The sequence below is a fragment of the Lepidochelys olivacea genome (assembly GCF_965140295.1).
Source record: "Lepidochelys olivacea isolate rLepOli2 genome assembly, chromosome: 14".
NCBI classification, from domain to species: Eukaryota; Metazoa; Chordata; order Testudines; family Cheloniidae; genus Lepidochelys; species Lepidochelys olivacea.
In genome coordinates, this window is record NC_140424.1 from 9981344 (window position 1) to 9995944 (window position 14601).

The following is a 14601-nucleotide window of genomic DNA, read 5'->3' on the forward strand; positions in this document are numbered from 1 at the left end:
AAGAAGTTTTGGTACTCCAAATGTGCACTTCATCCTATTTGTATGTAAATGTAATGTTCATGAAGAGGGCTGGCTTGACAGCCCTGTGGGCTGATGTCTTCTGTTGATCCGTAGAACAGTGACAATGCAAGGAACAGAAGTGGTGCAAGCTTCCCACATCCTGTCACCTTAATTTGAAGGGGTCACATATAGACGGCAGGGGTTACAATGACACTGTCACCTTGATACTTCTTTAAGTGACCTATTTTAAAAATTCCAGTTTCTGTAAAACAGCCTTTAAATAAATACTCTGTCCTGACATTTAAAAAAAAAAGGAAAAGGTTTTTCTGCTCCTGTAGCGATATTTACCAGGGTCTTTCCATCATGGAAGAAACTGACTTTGAAGTCCGTGGGTGTCAGGGCCAGGATATAAATGGCCAGGCCTAGTGGTTAGCATAGGGCAGGGTGCTGGGTTCCCATGCCAGTGGGGGTTCAGAACCAGGAGGTCAGGAGCTGAGGTCAGGAATCAGGCTGAGTCAGGAGGCCAGGGTGAGGTAGTGCTCGGTGAGCAGCTCAAAGCATGGTAGAGCCCAGCACTTCCTGCTCCTGACCCTGACCTCCTGATTCCTAGTATCTGACTCTCAGTTCATGACCTCCTGGTTCTGAACCCTGGTTGGCATGGGGAGATGGTCCCTCCCACCCCATCCTACATTTATCACTGGCCAACTTCGTCTCAGTGTCAACCGTTTGTATGGATGATTTCCTGTTCCTCCTTCCGGCTTAAGTAGAGGAAGCAGGCCAACCAGAAGCTCCAGTGTTCCAGCAATTGGGGCTCAGGGATGATGCCGTCTATCTGAGCTGGTCTTCAAGGAGTTCTGATTCTAGTTGCTGCCAGTAAGTTGTTAGCTGCAGTGTGATGATAGACAAGAACTCTGTGGACCTGGGTTCAAAATCCATGGATTGCCGGCAAATCCCAGCAGGCAAATGTATTTGTACAATCTAACTTTAATTTCCCTTTTAATTTTGTTTTAAACACTCAGAGATACCTTAGCCAGCCAGGGAATAGGCATCCTTTTTATTCCCCCTTTTCCTAAATCTGCAGATTGAATTTGCCAAACCTTATGGAAAAACATAAACCCCTTGAGTTCAACTGGCCCTTTGCTAATAAGAGAAAACGGGCACCTCTTCTAGGAGCAGAAAACAAAGAGCAGAGATCTCAGAGGTGAGATTTTGATAGTTGGTGCAAGAAGAAGGGAACAGTCAGCTGTGAAGCAAGGGATAAAAGAGGAGATTTGAGGCCAGAGAATTGGTAAGAAGTAAGAGAAGGGAAGCAAAGTGTTTGATCAGAGAGTGGCTGGGAACTAAAAGGTTGTGAAGTCAGAGCAGCATCCTGAGATTTCAGGGCCATTGTGCTGGGCTTGGACTTGTAAGCTCCAAGTTCAAAACTGGCTACAGGGAGAATGGATTTGGCAATCTCCTCCTCAGTGTTGTCAACCTCCAGCATTTAAAAATCATAAATAGGGCCTCCAAAATCTAGAGATTGTCTCTCAACTCATGACCTGTGAAAGAAATAATACATCTCAGGTTCTTTTATCTGCTTTCTGGTTTTGGAGACTTTAGGGCCACTTTTCAAGCTTTTCTCCATAACCCTGATATCTAGAACATAAAAACGGACACAATGGATCAGACCAGTGGTCCATCTAGCCCAGTACTCTGTCTTCCGACAGCGGCCAATGCCAGGTGCTTCAGGGGGAATGAACAGAACAAGGCAATTATCAAGCCATCCATCCCTGGTTGTCCAGTCCCAGCTTCTGGCAGTCAAAGGTTTGGGGAAACCCAAAGCATGGAGTTGTGCCCCGGACCATCTTGGATAATAGCCACTGATGGACCTATCCTGCATTCACTTATCTAATTCTTTTTTGAACTGTTATACTTTTGATCTTCACATCATCCCCCGGCAATGAGTTTCACAGGTTGACTGTTGCGTGAGGAAGTACTTCCTTTATGTTTGTTTTAAACCTGCTGCCTATTAATTTCACTGGATGACCCCTAGTTCTTGTGTTATATGAAAGGATATATAACACTTCCAGATCTATTCATTTTCTCCACACCATTCATGATTTTATAGATGTCTATCATCTTCTTAGTCATTTCTTTTCTGAGATGAACAGTCCCATTTGTTTTAGTCTCTCCTCGTATGGCAGCTGTTCCATATCCCTGCTCATTTTTATTGACTTTCTCTGTGACTTTTCCAATTCTAATATATCTTTTTTGAGATGGAGCAACCAGAACTGCGTGCAGTATTTAAGGTGTGGGCATATTATGGATTTATATAGTAGCATTATGATATTTTTCTGTCTTCTTATCTATCCCTTTCTTAATGGTTTCTAACGTTCTGTTAGGTTTTTGACTGCCATTTTGCATAGAGCAGATGTTTGCAGAGAACTATCCACGATGACGCCAAGATCTTTCTTGAGTGGTAACAGCTAATTCTGATCCCATCAATCTGTGTATATAGAAACTTTCTTGTAGTTTTATATGAAAGCTGAGATTTTCTTGTAATCAATTGACTCCAGGAGCTGGAGCTTAGGGAAAATCGCCAAATAGGACAAGAATTGTGGATACAATCATAAGTTTGCAACATGGCAGATCCTAGCCTGCACTGATGTGCATTGAATACTGCGCTATAGAAGTGGGCATGACTGGTTGTGCCTGATGAGCACAAAGAAACACATTCTCCAGCGGCAGAATAGAAATAACTTCCACTGACATCAATGGGCGTTCCTCCTGTCCTGTGATGAGGGAGCAGTGTCCCTGGGCTGGGAGCGGCAAGTCAGGGTGGTTATGCACTGGCAAATATGGGGAAGCTTGTACAAAATCTGCCTGCTCAATGTCTAGATCACGTTGTCTCATATTTGTCCCTAGCTGTAGATACATTTACAAAGAAGCACTGGGAGCTAAGGCAGTAAATTGAAGAGCTGGTGCTGAAGTCTGAAAACCAACTCACAAAACTGGCGTGCCGGTGAGATCTGCAAGAAGGCCGATATCGGAGAGCTGCAAAGTACGGTAAAGAAACTGTCACTGTAGACAGCTGAGGTCAGAGCTGAGATCCGGGAGCGCTGGGAGCTGAGATGTGAGCGGCAGGAGCGAGATTTTGGGAGTTAAGGACTGAGATCTGAAAGCTGGGAGTAGCCCAGGCGCACTGAGGCAGGGAGGCTGAGCTGAATGTGTGCTATACTCACTTGCCTTGCAGCTGCAATTGGAAGACACAGTATGAAAGGCTGAACGGAGTGGGAGTTCCCTTTTATTGTCAGTGGACTGTATGTCGTAGGCTTAATTTCTTGCTGATGTTCTATATCCTCCAAACCTTTTTAGGAGGTATCTGTCAGTACAAAAGGCTATTTCTCCCTGCCAGAACAGGTGGTTATTATTTAACAAGTTAATTACCTCCGTTAGTCATCACAGGACTTGACTAGGAGTGAGAAGGCAAACAGCAAAGCACTGAGGCTGAGATTTCCAGAGCTGCTGTGACAGTTTGCAGAACCGGTCTACGTACAACTTATAAATTCCAGATTGGTTTAATCAACTGTTTATATTCCTTATGTCTAATGATTTTCTTTACTGTGTTTGAATGCCCTATACTCCTTGCATGAAGGAGGCAGGGGAGTGGTGACTACAAGTCTATCTATGAACAAGGCCCTTTATTTTTTGTTTTTATTTTTTTAAATAATTTCCTGGGTGTTTATCCGTGTTTATTACAAATAGTTAAAAAAGAGGTGAAAATCAGAGTAAAAATTAACGTAACAGTTTTCTGGGTAAATATCATGGTTAATATTATGGGATGGGAAGGCAGAAAAAAAGCAACAAATAGAGAAAGTAAGAGTATTGAAAGTTAAAGCAGTGTAATGCTGTGGTTTGTTTCATGAATTGCACGTTAACAGTATGTTCACATAGGCACGTACATGCATATGCATGTGTATCTTTCATTACACTGCCTTATTTTAATACACAGCCTTGCATTTACACTTAGACTCATTTATTATTAACATAAACACATATACTAATGTAACCTATTGGATTTGCTTAACATAATCAGTATTTTCATGTACTTGAGCGGTCCAAAAATTGAATGAAAACCAGTAAAAACTAAATAACAGTTTTGTAAAACTCAGGAATTTTTCAGTAAAAATCAGTTCAAACTGAAAATGAAGGGCCTTCTCTATGAATAGATCAGTCATTAAAGGCTATCAGCACCTGAATAGATCTTGCTCAGGCAGAAGGAAAAAAGAACTGCATCCAAGCTAAATCCAGTTTTCTCCAACTTCTCTGTAGAAGGCTAGGGTTTGAAGAAATAGAATATTCCCAGGAGAGGGAGCCAAGCCATCAGGTGTTGGTACAGCCTTATAAAAACATAGAGATTGGGTGGGTTGGCCTGACAAAGGAAGCTTGGGCAGGAGAGAGGGACAAGCTTTTGGAGGAAGAGGGACTTTCTGGCTGTGGAACCAGACAAGGCTGAAGGAAGCTGGCTGCAGGAGAGAGAGAGGAGAAGCCCTGAGCTGCAGGAGGGGATATTGTGGACACCCTAAAGGACTCTGATGAAGTCCCAAAGAATGTTCAAGACTGGTGAGGAAACTGAGGCAGGTAATGGCTTCTAGGTGTGTTACTGTTTTTTACGTAGAACTGTATGGCTCTTGTGCTGTCTAGATTAACTGTGATGGACACAGGCTTTGCAAAAGATTTCTGTTTGCTTTAATTATTACATGTCCCTACAGAGGTAAACTGTAAACAAGAGTGCCCACAAGGTTGGAACTTTGGGAAAGGTGTTTAAACTACTGAGGCATCTGGAGGAGCCTGCATCATAGAATCATAGAATCATAGAATATCAGGGTTGGAAGGGACCTCAGGAGGTCATCTAGTCCAACCTCCTGCTCAAAGCAGGACCAATCCCCAATTAAATCATCCCAGCCAGGGCTTTGTCAAGCCTGACCTTAAAAACTTCTAAGGAAGGAGATTCTACCACCTCCCTAAGTAACGCATTCCAGTGTTTCACCACCCTCCTAGTGAAAAAGTTTTTCCTAATATCCAACCTAAACCTCCCCCACTGCAACTTGAGACCATTACTCCTTGTCCTGTCCTCTTCTACCACTGAGAATAGTCTAGAACCATCCTCTCTGGAACCACCTCTCAGGTAGTTGAAAGCAGCTATCAAATCCCCCCTCATTCTTCTCTTCTGCAGACTAAACAATCCCAGTTCCCTCAGCCTCTCCTCGTAAGTCATGTGTTCCAGACCCCTAATCATTTTTGTTGCCCTTCGTTGGACTCTTTCCAATTTATCCACATCCTTCTTGTAGTGTGGGGCCCAAAACTGGACACAGTACTCCAGATGAGGCCTCACCAATGTTGAATAGAGGGGGACAATCACGTCCCTCGATCTGCTCGCTATGCCCCTACTTATACATCCCAAAATGCCATTGGCCTTCTTGGCAACAAGGGCACACTGCTGACTCATATCCAGCTTCTCGTCCACTGTCACCCCTAGGTCCTTTTCCGCAGAACTGCTGCCTAGCCATTCGGTCCCTAGTCTGCAGCTGTGCATTGGGTTCTTCCGTCCTAAGTGCAGGACCCTGCACTTGTCCTTATTGAACCTCATCAGATTTCTTTTGGCCCAATCCTCCAATTTGTCTAGGTCCCTCTGTATCCTATCCCTGCCCTCCAGTGTATCTACCACTCCTCCCAGTTTAGTATCATCTGCAAATTTGCTGAGAGTGCAATCCACACCATTCTCCAGATCATTTATGAAGATATTGAACAAAACTGGCCCCAGGACCGACCCCTGGGACACTCCACTTGACACCGGCTGCCAACTAGACATGGAGCCATTGATCACTACCCGTTGAGCCCGACAATCTAGCCAACCTTCTACCCACCTTATAGTCCATTCATCCAGACCATACTTCTTTAACTTGCTGACAAGAATACTGTGGGAGACTGTGTCAAAAGCTTTGCTAAAGTCAAGAAACAATACATCCACTGCTTTCCCTTCATCCACAGAACCAGTAATCTCATCATAGAAGGCGATTAGATTAGTCAGGCATGACCTTCCCTTGGTGAATCCATGCTGACTGTTCCTGATCACTTTCCTCTCATGTAAGTGCCTCAGGATTGATTCTTTGAGGACCTGCTCCATGATTTTTCCGGGGACTGAGGTGAGGCTGACTGGCCTGTAGTTCCCAGGATCCTCCTTCTTCCCTTTTTTAAAGATTGGCACTACATTAGCCTTTTTCCAGTCATCCGGAACTTCCCCTGTTCACCACGAGTTTTGAAAGATAATGGCCAGTGGCTCTGCAATCACAACCGCCAATTCCTTTAGCACTCTCAGATGCAACTCGTCCGGCCCCATGGACTTGTGCACATCCAGCTTTTCTAAATAGTCCCTAACCACCTCTTTCTCCACAGACCACCTCTTTCTCCACAGAAAGAGTCTTGGGACCTGGGCAGTTGGACGGCAGGGTCCCAACTCTCAGAGGTGAGTGACAGAAAGAGACTCTGCGCCCCAAGAGCATGCCTAGAAACCATGAGCCTGGACTCTGCTCAGACTCCAGAAAGGTTAAAAGCGCATGGTCCAGCATGTAGGACTCAAATGCAGTGACCTGGTGAGTGTCCAGCAGGGGCAGCTTGACTAGAGCTGTGACAGCTGCTTAAAAGATTTGAATACCCCATTCCCATTAGAAATTATAAGTAATTGGACATCCAGAATCTGGATGCAGCTTTAAAAATCCTGCCCTAAAATCTATTTTATACAAAGTTCCTTAAAGGCTTCACAGGCAACCAAGGGATGGTTTTGAATAACAAATGTTCCTTTAAAGTGTCTGCAGGATCTTAGTGCAAAACATCACTAACCGGAATTCTGCAAAAATGCAGGATGCTTAACATGATAAAAGCTACTAATATAGCTAAGTGTCACTAGGAAAAGGGAGATGAGGTGATGATAATATCATTAAGAATAATTGTGGCTAGCAGCTTCGATTTGAGGACCTCAAAGTAATTTAGAAATATCAATGAAACAAGCCTTGCAACCCCACTGTGCGGCAGGGAGGTATTATTACCCCATTTTACAGACAGGTTAAGTAACTGGCTCAAGATCATAAAATAAGTCAATTAAAGGCTTGATTCAAAGGCCATTGAAATCAATGGAACAATTTCCATTTCAAGGGGGTTTGAATCAGGCTACAGCAGAGCCTGAAATAGATCCCACATCTTCTCTCTCCTGGAGCTATACTTACTTTAATCACAAGAGTAACCTTCCCACTCAAGAGAGGGCGTAAAATATGGAGCAAGCCCCTCTACTGGATACAACTTGCACTTCCAACACAGAATAAAATCACATGGGGGTGATAGCACACTAAAATATTTCACATTGTACTAGTGAAACAGCCTTATTATATTATGGAACATTTTTACGGCTAATACGTATTTTGTTTTGTGTTTCTGAAATAGAGGCTTGCTGAAAAACTCCTGTCAGACCCCAGAGCACAATGCATTTGAATCTTCAGGCAAGATATTCAAAAGATAATTAAAATCTAGTCCTACTTTGAAAAGAGACTGTGAAGATGGCGCTGTGGGGAACCATGTGTATTGTCTCTGGCAGACACCACATCACATCTGCTTGGTTTACAAGTAGAAAAATGCTTTTCAAACTACCAGCTCTGCAAACTTTCTGTGGGATTTTGAAATCACTCTGGGTTCTTTCTTCCCATGTGTCGTCACCACTAATAAAGATTCTGCAAGTGGCTTGCAGTTAATTCTCTGGGTGATATCTGAGACAGAATAGAATCCAGCTCAGTCTCCCACAGTGGCACTGTGCAGTGATAACAGGGGAAAAAACTAGTAAAAACTTAGTGTTAGATATAGGCTCTGTCAGTGGCAAAATTTGGATCCAAATTTTGAGCACACCAAAGTTCAGAGGCATCTGGTTCTGTAGGGTGTTGGTTCAGGCCCACCTCTACTTATCTTTTGTCAGTGGAGTGAGTAGCTCTGAATAGAATGATCTAATCTGTTGAGTATGAAGGTGCCATTTTTACTTATATTGTAATCTCTTTTTGGCAGGGATTGGTTTTTGTTATGTATTTGTACACTTCCTAGCACAATGGGGCCCTGATCCATGACAGTGGTCCCCAGGAGCTAGTGTAATACAAGTAATATTCTCACTCAGTCACTTTTCTGACCCATAGCTGCTCTTTAAAGAGTTTTGTCACTGGCTCAGAGAAAAGGGAGGATTTTAATTATGGGTGTGTGGCGTTGGTGATGCAGAATTCCATATTAGAGGTGGCTGCATTTCAAGGTATTTCAAGTGATCTTTAAATATATTTTATTCAGTGTTTAGATTTCTTCTAGCTTAAAAGCCCCTACATAAAGAAAAGGTTTTGTGTGGATATTACACGGTCTCTCACTCTACTAGTCATTGCCAGAAGTCCCCTCAGCTCAGATATGATACTTCGTGGAACTGATCTTTTACAGGCAGCAAATTAGGGTTTCTGCAACTGAAATATCATTTCCGGTGGGGTTGCCAGCATTGCCTGTTGAGGGTTAATAGTTTGGGATGTGATATTTCATTGAAAGCCACTGGGTGTTGGCGGCACTTGCGGGATTTCATTACAATGAGCTGCTTTTCCATCAGTGTCATGTTTACTTATTTAGCTAATTTAAATCTGATGTCGGAAACTGTGCGTAGAAACTGCACTACCCATGGCAGGTGACCTTATGATTAGCAATTGTGGTTGCCTTCCAACATCTACATTCTTGGATATGACATTGTTAGGTATAACCTCGCAAAATATCTTCATGAGCTGAATTCACTTCTCGGGACTCATAATATCACTCAGTGGGGATCTTAATTTATAATAGTTAACCTTCTGCCCCAGGACATTGCCATTAATGACATTAGAGAGTTGTTATGGTAACAGTAGGATGCAGGTTCCAGTTTGTTGTTGCTGTGTTTTAAACTGTTGAGGTAAATCAGATGAAGAGAAGAGATAGTGAGGACAGGTGACGTGGGCAACAGCCAATAGGGGGCTCATGTCCTATTCTGCTCCTGCTGTCCTCTAAGGTCAAAAAATTCTTGAGCGGTCGTGGAGTTCTGCCAGGCTGGTTTGAAATTTTGGGAAAATGTCACCACCATTTTTTCCCACTTTTTTTCCAATTAAAATTTGAAAATTTCCATTGAATTTGGGAAAATTTCAGTCAGCTCTGCACAAAACTGTAACGTACAGTGAGGTTCCTTAAAAACATCCCAAGTGACTTTGGCCACCGCCCTCCCATTCTGCAAAGTCGTAGGCACAGGTTGAACTGTACGCATGATGAATGGTCGCAGGGACTTAAACGGCACTACTCACAGTACGTAAAGTGAAGTGCATGCAGTAAGTCTTCGCAGGATAGCTAACTGGGATGACCTCAGTATGGGCAGTATTTCTTATGCGTTGCCTTAGCATGTGCCGTATTCCCTGTAGTTGTAACTGTAGGGAATACTGCACACACACTGGCAATGATACCAGTTTACCTAAGGTGAAATGGGAAGGTGTTTAAGGTGTGCACTCTATTTGAAGACACAGTGTGCTTAAATACAGGTCACAATATAGAGTGATATGTTGGGATTACAACTGCAAGGAATATTCTCCTGTCATTTGTACGTCTGTTGTCTTGTTGCTGTCATTCGGCTTGCATGACTGTTACTGGCTCAACAGCTATAAATACAAAGGCCCCAATTCTTATTCCCAGGAACGTATTGGAGAAAGCTCTGTGCTAGTTCAAATCAAACCATTTCCAAAATAAATTAATCAGGTGACATTATCTTCTCATTTACACCAGTGTGACACAAATTGTCCTCATTCAGCTTTGCAGGGCTGTCTTGGTGTCAGCAAAGGGAGAATTTGGCCTGTGGTGTCTTCAAGTGCTGTTTGAGCACTTGTATTGATTGAGCTGGCCCCTGACTTTGTTCATGACAACAATATTTTCCCATGGTATTTTAAAGTCTCCTAACTCCACCAAGTGGACGATCACTTCACTGCACCTCTACCAGTAGCCAGGAAACACTGCCAGATGAAAATGCAAAAGAGCAAGGAATTTGGCACCAATCACAATAGCCACTGGTCACCTCAGAAGCTGAGGTAAAGACGGGATTGGATAAAATAACCCTCCTTTGCCTCCCTCCACCTGAGTTTTCAAAACACTTAGGAACAAAACCTCCTCTTGTTTCTGGCATGCCCTGGAACCAGATGCGCCACAGCACTTTGAGAATGTTTTAAGGGGATTTCTGGCCATCTGCAGGCTGGGTTTCGGTGAGAGGGCCCACCATACCCCCTTCTAAAGTGGGAGGAGAGGAGCCCATCAGCTTTCCTTCTGAAGGACTCCAAGCAGGATGGGAGGGCTGCCAGTTGCCCCAGACTGTAAGACATGACACCACCAGGCTGCACACTCTAACAAGGTAAAGCAGCCAGGCTGTTGGTCACTCCAAAAGGCATTGGAAGGTTTTAGGCCCCGTAGGTCACCATTTGGTGTCTCAGCAGAGACATCAGGCAGGAGAGGGCCAGGGCTTGTGCAGGGAAGAGGTTGTGTGGGTAGGGTAGAAGTTTAGATCCTCCTCGCTATTCTGCATGGTAGAGCCTCCTGAAGGGTGTATTGGGAAGAGACCTCTAGATAGGGAGCCATAATTGGGTAAGTATCTGAACTGTACCAAGGCTCTGAAGCTTTGGGTAAATATCTAGTATCCTTGTATCTGTGAACAACAGGGCAAGAGAGTGCAGTTGTTTAGGGTGATCCAAATGGGGCATAAAAAGGAGCCAGGGCTGGCCCCCTATTGTGTAGTGCTCTCAAACACTAAGCCACACCTCAGGGGTGTGGTGAGACATGAAAAAGGACACTGCCGAATCCAGCAGAATCTTTTCTCCAGATTCTTGGAACCATTATTTTAGAAATTAAAGCTGAGATTTTTCAGTCACCGAAGGGATTTGGATCCTCAATCAGCCTCAGCCTGTACTGACATCAGCTGACATTGTTTAAGCTAATTTACCCAAAATGCACATGGACTCACACTGAATTATGTAGTAAGTTATTTTTCATTGTTGAGGAGTTTTAAAGAAAAGTGTCTTTTTAATGCCATCGAGTCTTGTCCTGTCTGTGATGGATTATTAGACAATTGAATAGAGCTTCTCCTCTGGGATCTTATGATATTTGGCAGCAAGGTATGTAATTCCCACACACTTGTGGATAGATATAGCAACTAGAATTGGGATGTGATAATAAAATTCAATCATGATATATCGTACTAGTAACTAAAGCCAGACAGCAATTTGTATGAGCAGAAAGCCCAAGCTAACTGACTACTATAGGGGGGAGGAGAGAGGGAGGGAGGGGGAGAAGTGTCAACAATATTTATGCAAGAGAATTTAGGAGCAGTGTCATTACGGTTCTGCCCATTCGTGTGATGATAAGCATATATGAAAACAGCATGATTGTTTCAATGATAGTGCAAGTGACCAAAGGCTTACAGGGAAACATCACTGAAGAGGAAATTTTAGGAATGGGGAAGCAATTCTAAAAGGAGCCTTTAAATGAGCTGGTTCTGGAGCCTTTTATAATGCTCTTGGAGAATGATTGTGGTAGTCATTTTTGAAGGCAGCTTGTAAGTAAGATTATTCCAGACAGCTTAAAGCAGAATTGATTCATGGCATCTTAAAACCTTATTCAATCCTACATAGTATGGTGCCTACCTATCAGTATTGCTAGTAAGACTGAGGAAACAAATGTAGGCAAGGCCATAGAACTGAGTTAATACATTCAAATCTATCAGGGTTCCTGAAGCATGAGATGATTGCCCCTCTACATTGCAAGTGTTCTGGTCTTGTTTTTCAAGTGCTATATGAATTTTTACTACTATTTGCCAGAGTGACAGCCCAATGAATGCTTTGGCTGAATGAGTTTCTGTCTGTATGCAGTAGCTGGAGGGTTAATTTTTTAATTCAATTCATGCATTACATTAGATGGAGATATTGTTCAAGCAACCGGAAAGCAAAGTGAGAACAAAGACCCCAACTCAGCAAGATGCATATACATATGCATACTCCCTTTGCTGAATTGAGGTCTAATGCACTCATCTCTGGGTAGGTTGCTTTCAGAGCTGTTTGCATTGGTTGTGGAATCTCAGGAAGAGCAGACTAATAGCAACGACTCTCTTGCCAGCTGTTCTTGGTGGTAGTTTTGGTTATGGTATCTGGAATGGGGTGTTCACCCCACACCGAAGAGGAAGGGGTTAATGGAGGCCTCATGGGCCTGTCACACCCTGTCTCAGGGAGGAGCAGTGAGGGTGAATCCTCCAAGCAGCCTAGGGAAGCCACGCAGGAAGCAGCCAATCAGGGCCCAGCGGGCTCACATAAAAGGGAGTTGCAGAGCATAGCAGAGCAGGGCCAGTGGCTTCTGGGCATTGAGGGAGTGAGGACTGTGTCCCCTGAGAGAATAGGAGTGCCTTGGACACTGCAGCAGCAACTAGCAAGGACTGGGGGAGCAAGAGGGAGCTCCTCACTGGCTGCTAGGACTAGCTGGCTCAAGGCCCCAAGAAGAAGGCAAAGAAGGTGCTGGGGCCGTGGGGAAGTGGCCCAAGAAACTTAAGCAGCAGAGGAGGAAATTAAGGAGTCGCAGCATGAGGCTGCTATCTACAGGGTCCCTGGGTTGGGACCCGGAGTAGTGAGTGGGCCCAGGTCCCCCGCACTCACCACTGCGGAAGTGGCTGGACTCTAGAACTGGGAGTTACTTCCCCTCTGGAAGGGGGAAAACGCAGTTGGATCAGTGTTCTGGATGTGGATGGATACAGTTTAAAAGCTTCACCCAATTTATGAATTTTAACAGGCAAATAAATTTGTTTATGCTTAAAAACCAGATCATTAGTATTAAACTTCCCCAGTGTGTCCCTGCTGTCACAAACTACCCTCCTTCTCCAAAGGGAAAACCTGCAGTGACTAAAAACGATGACAGTAAAGGGTATTCCACAGCTGATCAGTCAGGGAACATCTCTAGTAGGTGCGGCTGAATGCTACGTTAGACACCGCTACTGCTCTTGTATGTGTTGACTTTTATCGACTTCCAGTTATTTTAAAATTTATTCTCCTTTCCTCTTCACCCCTGCCACACACCCTGCAACGCTTATTGTTTAGCTACGATAAAACATAGTGGCTATAATACCTCATGCTTCAGGGCATAAGCCAACCACTAACTCTCTGGAGTCAGGCAGGAACTTCCCCTATGGGTGAGTTAGTTTATCATATCCCATTGGTGTTGGGGTCCCCCGCCACATCATACACTGAAGGAGCTGGTATTTGGCCACTCTCAGAGACAGGATACTGCGCTAAAGGACCGCTTGTCTGATCTAGTCTGGCAGTTCTATGTTCTCCTCAAAAGACTTTAAAATGGAGTTTAATGTAAACAATGTTGTGGGATTACTTTATGAGAGGGCTGCATATATGTATTTAATATAAAAAGTGCCATCTACTGGAATGTAATAAGTGGCATTGTTCATAATGTAATAGGCTAAGTAAAGTTCTTATTAGGCACTGAAACTGGTTTCCTGAATCCAGTTCTTAACATACTGTCAAAAGCAACGATGGTGTAAGTCCTCCCCCATAAATAGCTAATGCCTTCTTGTTCTTTGGCATCCCACCATTTAAACATTTAGCCATACCAGGTTGTACTGCAATCCAATCTTACATCTAGAAATGACTGGAAAATGGTTTAAAAAAAAAGCATGAAATTCTTTTTTCAGTTTTTTAAATCAAAATTTGAGATTTTGATAAACTTTGGTTTTATTTTTAATTCCCATCAGCTCTACGTGCCGTCTATAACACCGGGGCTCCTCAGGACTTGGATGAATATTGGTGAAGGAAACCTAGATTCTTCAGGAAGTGCTCTTGGTGATGGAAGTGCAGTGCTTGAGTCTGAACCAGTTACCAATGCTATTGTTAGGGATGGTGGGGTTAAGGGGCTACCTGCCATTATTCAGATGAAACAGAAGACAGAACTTGACCACTTGCCATGTAAAATTCAATAGCAGTTTGAGCTAGAAAAGGTACATTAAGGCTGGTGTCCGCGCCTCATTTGGCCTCTAATATGCCCATGTATAGGTAGAACGGAAATCATATTGCTCTTATTTAATATGTCCATTATGACCTATATTTTCAAAAGTAACGGGTGATTGTGGGTGCTCAATTTGAGAGGCCTGATTTTTCAGAAAGTGTTGAGCATCTTCTGAAAATCAGAACCCATTAATGTGTCTCAGGGTGGGCACCCAAAAATCAGTTGCCCCTTCGGAAAATGTAGGCCTATGTTCCTTGCCTCCTGTCCTAGGGAGTTCAGTGATGCGGGACAGTAGTAAACAGCTGCTGCATTTCACTCCAGAGGTAGTTGAACCCATGTAGTGGATCAAGTGTTTCCTGGGTATAGTTTGTAAAGAACGCTGTGGTGAATAAATACTCATTTATTAGTAATTACACTGGAAAGAAAAAAGCCTTGGGGAAGTGAATGGATACAAAGCTGCCTTGAAGCTGGTATGGTGAGACCGAGAGCAGAGTGTACTTCAAA